This window comes from Schistocerca gregaria, chromosome X, assembly GCF_023897955.1.
Source record: "Schistocerca gregaria isolate iqSchGreg1 chromosome X, iqSchGreg1.2, whole genome shotgun sequence".
Classification (NCBI taxonomy): domain Eukaryota; kingdom Metazoa; phylum Arthropoda; class Insecta; order Orthoptera; family Acrididae; genus Schistocerca; species Schistocerca gregaria.
The window spans coordinates 344,148,407-344,155,937 of NC_064931.1; the positions used below are offsets into that span (position 1 = coordinate 344,148,407).

Sequence of the window (7,531 nt, forward strand, 5' to 3'; positions counted from 1 at the left end):
CAGCAATTCAGGCTGCTATTCTCCCATGGAGACGATCGTAGAGATGCTGGATGTAGTCCTATGGAACGGCTTGCCATGCCATTTCCACCTGGTGCCTCAGTTGGACCAGCGTTCGTGCTGGACGTGCAGACCGCGTGAGACGACGCTTCATCCAGTCCAAAACATGCTCAATGGGGGACAGATCAGGAGATCTTGCTGGCCAGGGTAGTTGACTTACACCTTCTAAAGCACGTTGGGTGGCACGGGGTACATGCGGACGTGCATTGTCCTGTTGGAACAGCAAGTTCCCTTGCCGGTCTAGGAATGGTAGAACGATGGGTTCGATGACGGTTTGGATGTACCGTGCACTATTCAGTGTCCCCTCGACGATCACCAGAGGTGTACGGCCAGTGTAGGAGATCGCTCCCCACACCATAATGCCGGGTGTTGGCCCTGTGTGCCTTGGTCGTATGCAGTTCTGATTGTGGCGCTCACCTGCACGGCGCCAAACACGCATACGACCAACATTGGTACCAAGGCAGAAGCGACTCTCATCGCTGAAGACGACACTTTTCCATTCGTCCTTCCATTCACGCCTGTCGCGACACCACTGGAGGAGGGCTGCACGATGTTGGGGCGTGAGCGGAAGACGGCCTAAAGGTGTGCGGGACCGTAGCCCAGCTTTATGGAGACGGTTGCGAATGGTCCTCGCCGATACCCCAGGAGCAACAGTGTCCCTAATTTGCTGGGAAGTGGCGGTGCGGTCCCCTACGGCACTGCGTAGGATCCTACGGTCTTGGCGTGCATCCGTGCGTCACTGCGGTCCGGTCCCAGGTCGACGGGCACGTGCACCTTCCGCCGACCACTGGCGACAACATCGATGTACTGTGGAGACCTCACGCCCCACGTGTTGAGCAATTCGGCGGTACGTCCACCCGGCCTCCCGCATGCCCACTATACGCCCTCGCTCAAAGTCCGTCAACTGCACATACGGTTCACGTCCACGCTGTCGCGGCATGCTACCAGTGTTAAAGACTGCGATGGAGCTCCTTATGCCACGGCAAACTGGCTGACACTGACGGCGGCGGTGCACAAATGCTGCGCAGCTAGCGCCATTCGACGGCCAACACCGCGGTTCCTGGTGTGTCCGCTGTGCCGTGCGTGTGATCATTGCTTGTACAGCCCTCTAACAGTGTCCGGAGCAAGTATGGTGGGTCTGACACACAGGTGTCAATATGTTCTTTTTTCCATTTCCAGGAGTGTAGTTTGAATACATCGATATCACAATTATCAATTTTTGTGATTACAGTTTAAACGAAAATTTTTTATAAATTTTTGTCAATTTTAAGCTGTTATGTCACAGTTTCCACCACTATTCGTAGAATCATTTCATTGTGCTGCAATCTGATTGATACTTGTTATCACTCCAGAACTCTATGAGCTGTGCCGTTCGAATCTCAGGCAACCAATACTCTTTTAAACACTTGTCCTTAAACTCCTACAAATCGTTACATTCAACAGCCACTTCATTCATCGAGCGACGTTTCCCCTGAAATGTCTTACGACAAAGAAAACTTGTTGTTGAGCAGACCAGGATACTGGTAACATGCCCATAAATTCTTACGCTAGCAATTGTTACAATTTTAATAGGCCTACACACATCAATTGGATATGTTCCAGAGCCTCCTTGTTCCATGTACTCTATCGAAAAACATCATTGTTGTTTTCTAGACTATGGTTACGCTTCTACTGTTAACTGCAAATCAGACGTCCCTAGACACAGCTGTGTATGCAAGCGTTTGTTTTTGTTCTCAGCAAGACTTGGCAGATGTTACCTGTATCATAACCACTTGTACTAAAAGTTGCTATATTTTCTAAAGATACTTAGCGAACTTCGTGCAAAAATAATGTGACAACCTACTTTTTTATCGCCAGTCGACCTTTTATGGCGATACCAGAAAACATAAACAACACTAGACCATCCTAACCTGACTGTCTTGTCGTTAACCTATGTAGAGAGTCTGTTATTAACCACAGCAGAAACGAATAGGGATGACTTTTCCATTACACTGTTTCTTAAGCCTTGTTTACACGACGACATTGGGTTGCGCCACTCGTTGCGTAGAATGAGTTGCGCGCAAATTGTTTAATATTTGACTGTAGACACGGCGAAACCAGTATACACTTCAGTTTCGTCGTTTTTTGGTTTCTGAGTTGTGTTTGAAATGAAAGTTTTGGCAGCTGCACGTCGCATGAGTTGTGATGGAGTTAAAGCTTGTTGCGTGGAATCGCTGCATAAGATAAAAACAAAAATAAAAAACGTCCTTCGATTCGTGACTGGATGAAGAAAAGATATCAGCTCGGTTGCTCAGCATCCTTGCTGAAATAATTTGGAATGGAAGACCCAAGAAGTTCTTTTAAATGTCTTAGAATGTCACCAGAACAGTTAAAGTTTCTTCTAAATAGACTTAATTATGCGATAAGGAATAAAGATATTGTAATGCATGAAGCACTGTCGCCAGAACTGAAATTACATATCACATTGCATGCATTACAATCGAGAACCCTGGGCATGCTGTAAGATGCAGTTTCAGTTGGCGGTGACGCTTTTTCATTAACACCAATAATTATTAACAGTGATAATTATTAACATTAACTGCAGTAATTATTCGAAGCAGGCCGCATTAAGAAGAGAATGGTTTGCAAACTACTCTCTTGAAGATAGATCTGTACAGCGGCAATATTTCAAAATTCAAACATATGTGAATGGGGAGCACTGCTGCGACGTATTAAATAGATGAATATTGAATAAAGAATGTAGCTTCTTGATTTCTGTAGCCTTCCCTCCTGTCAACAATACTCCTTAAAAAAAAAAAAAAAGAGTTGGCCTACTCGAACAATGGGATTTTAGTCTTGTAGACAAGAGCATTTCTACAGCTAGAATTACATTTCCTTGTATTTTTCTTAATTCAGTTGTATATGCGCTCCCAATTCAATACATTTTGACCTGCAGCTCAGATACTGTCAAACTATCTACGTTCTGATCGCACGTAACGGTCTCAGGAGCAGCAATATCTTGCTTATTTTTGTAATCAGCATCACTGAAATCCCACAAACACCTATACAAAGCATAGATATCCAAAAGCGAACGTTATTCTCCGTTCCCCACTTCATATTTCAGTTTGTCTACACTCTACGAACACACATAACCTCAAAACTCATGCAACTGATGTCGCCAAAGTTGGAACACGCCGAAACTATTTACCTTCACCGACGAGTTGCGCAAACGCGCGGTGTGCATGCGCAGTGGCCGGTAGTGCACTTGCCTGCAACCTAGCGTCGTCGTGTATACTAGGCTTTATACTAGAGACAGGGCTCGTCAACAGCCGTCCGTTCTGCTACTGAGACTTCAGTCGGCGGCTTCTGTTACATGCTATTGCTGTTTCTTTTTTCACCCACCCCTGTCACTCTCCGTGTAATTGCATCTGTTGTGTAATGCTTCATACTCAACGGCAAGAACAGGTGGACTATATAGAGGTTCTGCAGCTGTCGTTGTAGGAAAGCTGGACAGGAGCAGAAGTGATTAGCGAATATGTAAATTCAAGAAACAAAATTTTTACTTAACTTGCACTTTTCTCGAAACGTTGAGAAGAAACTTCACAAAAGAGCAAAAAGCAATAAAGTTCAGTTATTACAAGAAGCAAACTAAAGAGCATTGTGCAATGTGTTTACATATCTTTATATTTCAAAACACATGCTTATACCAGTTTCTTTGGCACTTCAGTGTATTTAAATAAGAAGAATCTTTGAACTGCATACTTTAAATGTCCTATTAGTAACTGTACTTCGGTGAAACGTTAACTGTACAATCATAATGTGTAGGCTTTCAAGGCCGGTGTATTCATTAATTAAAACTACCAGGCTAAGAGGGCGTGGTCGAACAGTAGAAATTGTTCCTCCTGATGTTTCGTTGCCAACTGCGGCCATCATCTTTCGAGGTGAGCCAACGACTAGCTGCTAGGCCTAAGGATGGGGCCCCTCCACGTCCACATCTACGTAGTGACCAAACCAAAAGTTCTACTGTCACCTCCGTACAACATGTTAGTTTTTGAATCAGGAGTCACAGGATGCGAGCTGTGATGTTATCCATGAGTCTGGGTAAGATTACTCATTTACATGGTCCATCAGAAGATATAAGTGGTCAAAAGCGATTGAAGGGTAGCGGTTGTAAGGGCAAAGGAGAAAAAGTGCTAAGGCAAGGGCCAAGGGGAAAAAACCTCTGCGACAGTAGGACGGGTAGTAAGGGCAGTAGCGGCTTGCTAACTGCGACAGAGCACGCAAGGTGAGGTAAAGTTAGTGTGAGGTATCGCGCATCATTACCTACGTTGCTGCGTGTTCGTTAAAGCTGGCTCAGTACCGGTGCTGTGGCTGGGCTCGTGTGGATTCTCCTGGGCCTGCTGTAGTGGCTTCGTCCCTGTAACAAAGAAATTCAGTGCGGCAACGCATGCGTTGTTATTACGCCCTCTACTGCGCCGTGTCGTCAGTGACTTGGCACAGCTTCATCAGGCTGGTGCAGAACGGCGGCAGCCGGCCACCGTTCGGTGTCCTCCTCTACTGCATGTCGCAGTTCTTCCGCAGCTGAGCCTCGAGCAGCTCCGCTTTATCGGTGATCCGCGCCACTTCAGCTTCGGAGTAACACAGGCCGTTCGCTCGAGCATTCGCGATGAGGGCTGCCGCTTTCGCTTCTCTGTACCTTGCGGGGGCCGCCCACGCGGCGGTCGGCGTCGCCGCCGATACTGCAGGGGCGGCGGTTGTCTTCTTTGCACCTGTCACCTGCGGTGCTGCTGCGGCTGCCACTGGGACAGAAACGCGAACGTCTTTTTGCGATGTTGCAGGAGTGTTCACAGATTCTGCTGCACCGAGGCCTCGGGCGAAGACTGCACGCAGTTGCCTCGAGGCCTCTTCCTTCTCTGCAGCCACGACGGCTGAGAAGGCAGCCCTCTCTGGCGCCATGGCGGCTTTGAGGGCTGCAGTAGCCTCCTTTACGTCGGTGCCGAGTTCGAGGCCACAGTTCTTCTCGGGGGCGCGAGCTGCATCCCGACTGCCCGTCTCCGGGCGGTCGTCCCCGCTCCTGGCAGGTGGAGCTGCTTCTGCGCTGTCCCTCGGCTGCGCCGGGCTGGTCTGCGCCCTACGTCGTAGCAGACGTCGTCTCCTCTTCTTCCGCTGCGCTGGTGCGGCCGCAGCCACCTTCGGCAAGGTTGCGGCTTGAGAAAGTCGGGCAACCGCGCCAGATGGCGACGTGCGGGCCGCCACACCGGACGCAAGGCGGCAGAACGTTACTGCCGCGGTCGCAGGCGCGGCTGTCGTGCTCGCCTGAGCACTTGACGCACCGCGCCGCGTTGCGGCAATGCTTCGCGACATGGCCCTCGCCCTGGCAAAGCTGCTAGCTGTGGAGGTCCTGTTTATGACGTGCGTCTCGCGGGCCCCGAGGAATCGCTTCATGACGTCATCAGAAAGGCTGAAAGCGTGACAGCGCTGCCTGGTGACTACACCTGTAAACAAATCTGATGACGTTAGTGACGTCACACGTTGGCTACAGCGTTTATACTAGTGATGGGCTAAACTGCGATTTTCCGATATCAGTGATTTCTGTGAATGCTACTTTTCAGTATCTGCTATTCTTAACTGTGATTTGTCGCAGTTAAGAGTCGCAGCTGCGATTTCTGCTACTTCCGCGATTTCTGTGACTTCTGCTACTTCTGCGATTTTTGTGACTTATGCTACTTCTGCGACTTCTGCGATTTCTGTGACTTCTGCTACTTCTGCGATTTCTGTGACTTCTGCGATTTACCACCGTATGAAAAAGTTACATCTGCCCACACAGAAAATTGCATCTCAACAAATCTGTCATTGGTAAGTAAGTTTTACGTTTGTTCTTCCGTTGGCTTTAATTATGTATTAAAGAAACAACAGTTAAAACATTAATAGTGTAATTAATATGTAAGTAGCCATACAGTAGCGTAATAGTTCGTGTTTAGAAAATGAATTCTAACATATTGTTATGTTCACAGGTACCCGAACTACATTTCAGTCACTCAGTAAATTGATAACTCAAAATATCATTGTCAACAGATCTGGAGAAGTTGCCACAGCGTCTTTAGACCGTTTTCGTCAGACGAGAGGTTAGTTTCTAAGTATTTCTATGGACTTAATTACTTCAGTGAGATCGTTCTTGCAAATGTGAAATATACCCCCCTGAGTGGCTTTCATTACAGCAAATATTAGCAATCTACTGTGTCAATTATATTGCTTGTAATTAGTGACAGCAAAAATTGTTTAATAATCCTTGTGATTTTGCAGACACAGTTCTGACTCTTGATTACTGGTTGCTGTACGTATCTATCCACATTACGGGTATTGAGGGAGACTCGTGAAGATTCAAGACAGCTCTTAGAGGATTTGCAGTTTAAAAGTGACATAATTGTGAAATAAGTGTGCAGATGAGTAATTAAAATGTGTTTTATTGAAGTTGTTATGCGTTTTTAAAGGAATAATAAATGTTAAATACAGTGACTGAATAATGAAAATCTCATTTTCCACATGTTTAAGCCGTCCTATACCCGTAATTTTCAGCCACATATTTACTGGTAAACACTAGTTGAAGAGTGACATGCCGTCGCCGCCTCCACCCCTCCCCTTCTCCACAATCTTGGTGTGACACTGACCCATAACATAGCCCGAGGTATGGAATATGCATTTTGAGGCTGTTGATATGAAAGTGGGAAGTACAGATCTTCCAGTTAAATCAGGAATAGCTTAAGTGCAGTACTTGAAAGTAACACAGGAAAAGCTTACTTATGTATGTGGTTATAATGTCGGCAAAAAGTTCGTGTGTGTGAAGTTGCCATGTAGAACACCAGGGGCAAAACTTTTATCCCCAGTCTTGAACTGCGCCAGAATAAAAGTGAGGCATTCATATGACTCAATAATGCTGTTTTCATTTCACTACACTTATACAGATGTCTGAGTTCTGCTGTGTTAAGCCAGCCGCGGTGGTCTCGCGGTTCTAGGCGCGCAGTCCGGAACCGTGCGACTGCTACGGTCGCAGGTTCGAATCCTGCTTCGGGCATGGATGTGTGTGATGTCCTTAGGTTAGTTAGGTTTAAGTAGTTCTAAGTTCTAGGGGACTAATGACCACAGCAGTTGAGTCCCATAGTGCTCAGAGCCATTTGAACCATTTTCGCTGTGTTAACATTGCAAAGTCCTGTAGACATGTGAAGTATTAACCAAAATCGTCATATTGGAAGCAGAATCACATTTGTTACGTTACTTGATATTTTCAGGAGAAAAAGGCAATGTTGCTTCTTATTAATATAATACATTCAGAGTCGCAGCTAAGTTTGACCAATCATAACAGATGCTGAATGTGCATGTCGTCATATAATGTGAAGGGCTTATTTCAATAGTGGTACAAGTTCATTACCTCCAATTTTCTGTCTATAACGCTTCTGAAATTAATGATCCAAACAAACGTTAATAAAGGTTCATTTCT

General features: G+C 46.3%; 1 long non-coding RNA gene across 1 annotated transcript; it reads left to right on the forward strand.

Moving 5' to 3' along the window:
• The first annotated feature begins 5,420 nt into the window (after positions 1–5,420).
• Positions 5,421–6,543, forward strand: LOC126299207 (uncharacterized). The gene is made up of 3 exons (XR_007552743.1): positions 5,421–5,892; positions 6,051–6,161; positions 6,340–6,543. It is a non-coding gene; the product is annotated as an uncharacterized LOC126299207 (long non-coding RNA).
• The last annotated feature ends 988 nt before the right edge of the window (positions 6,544–7,531 follow it).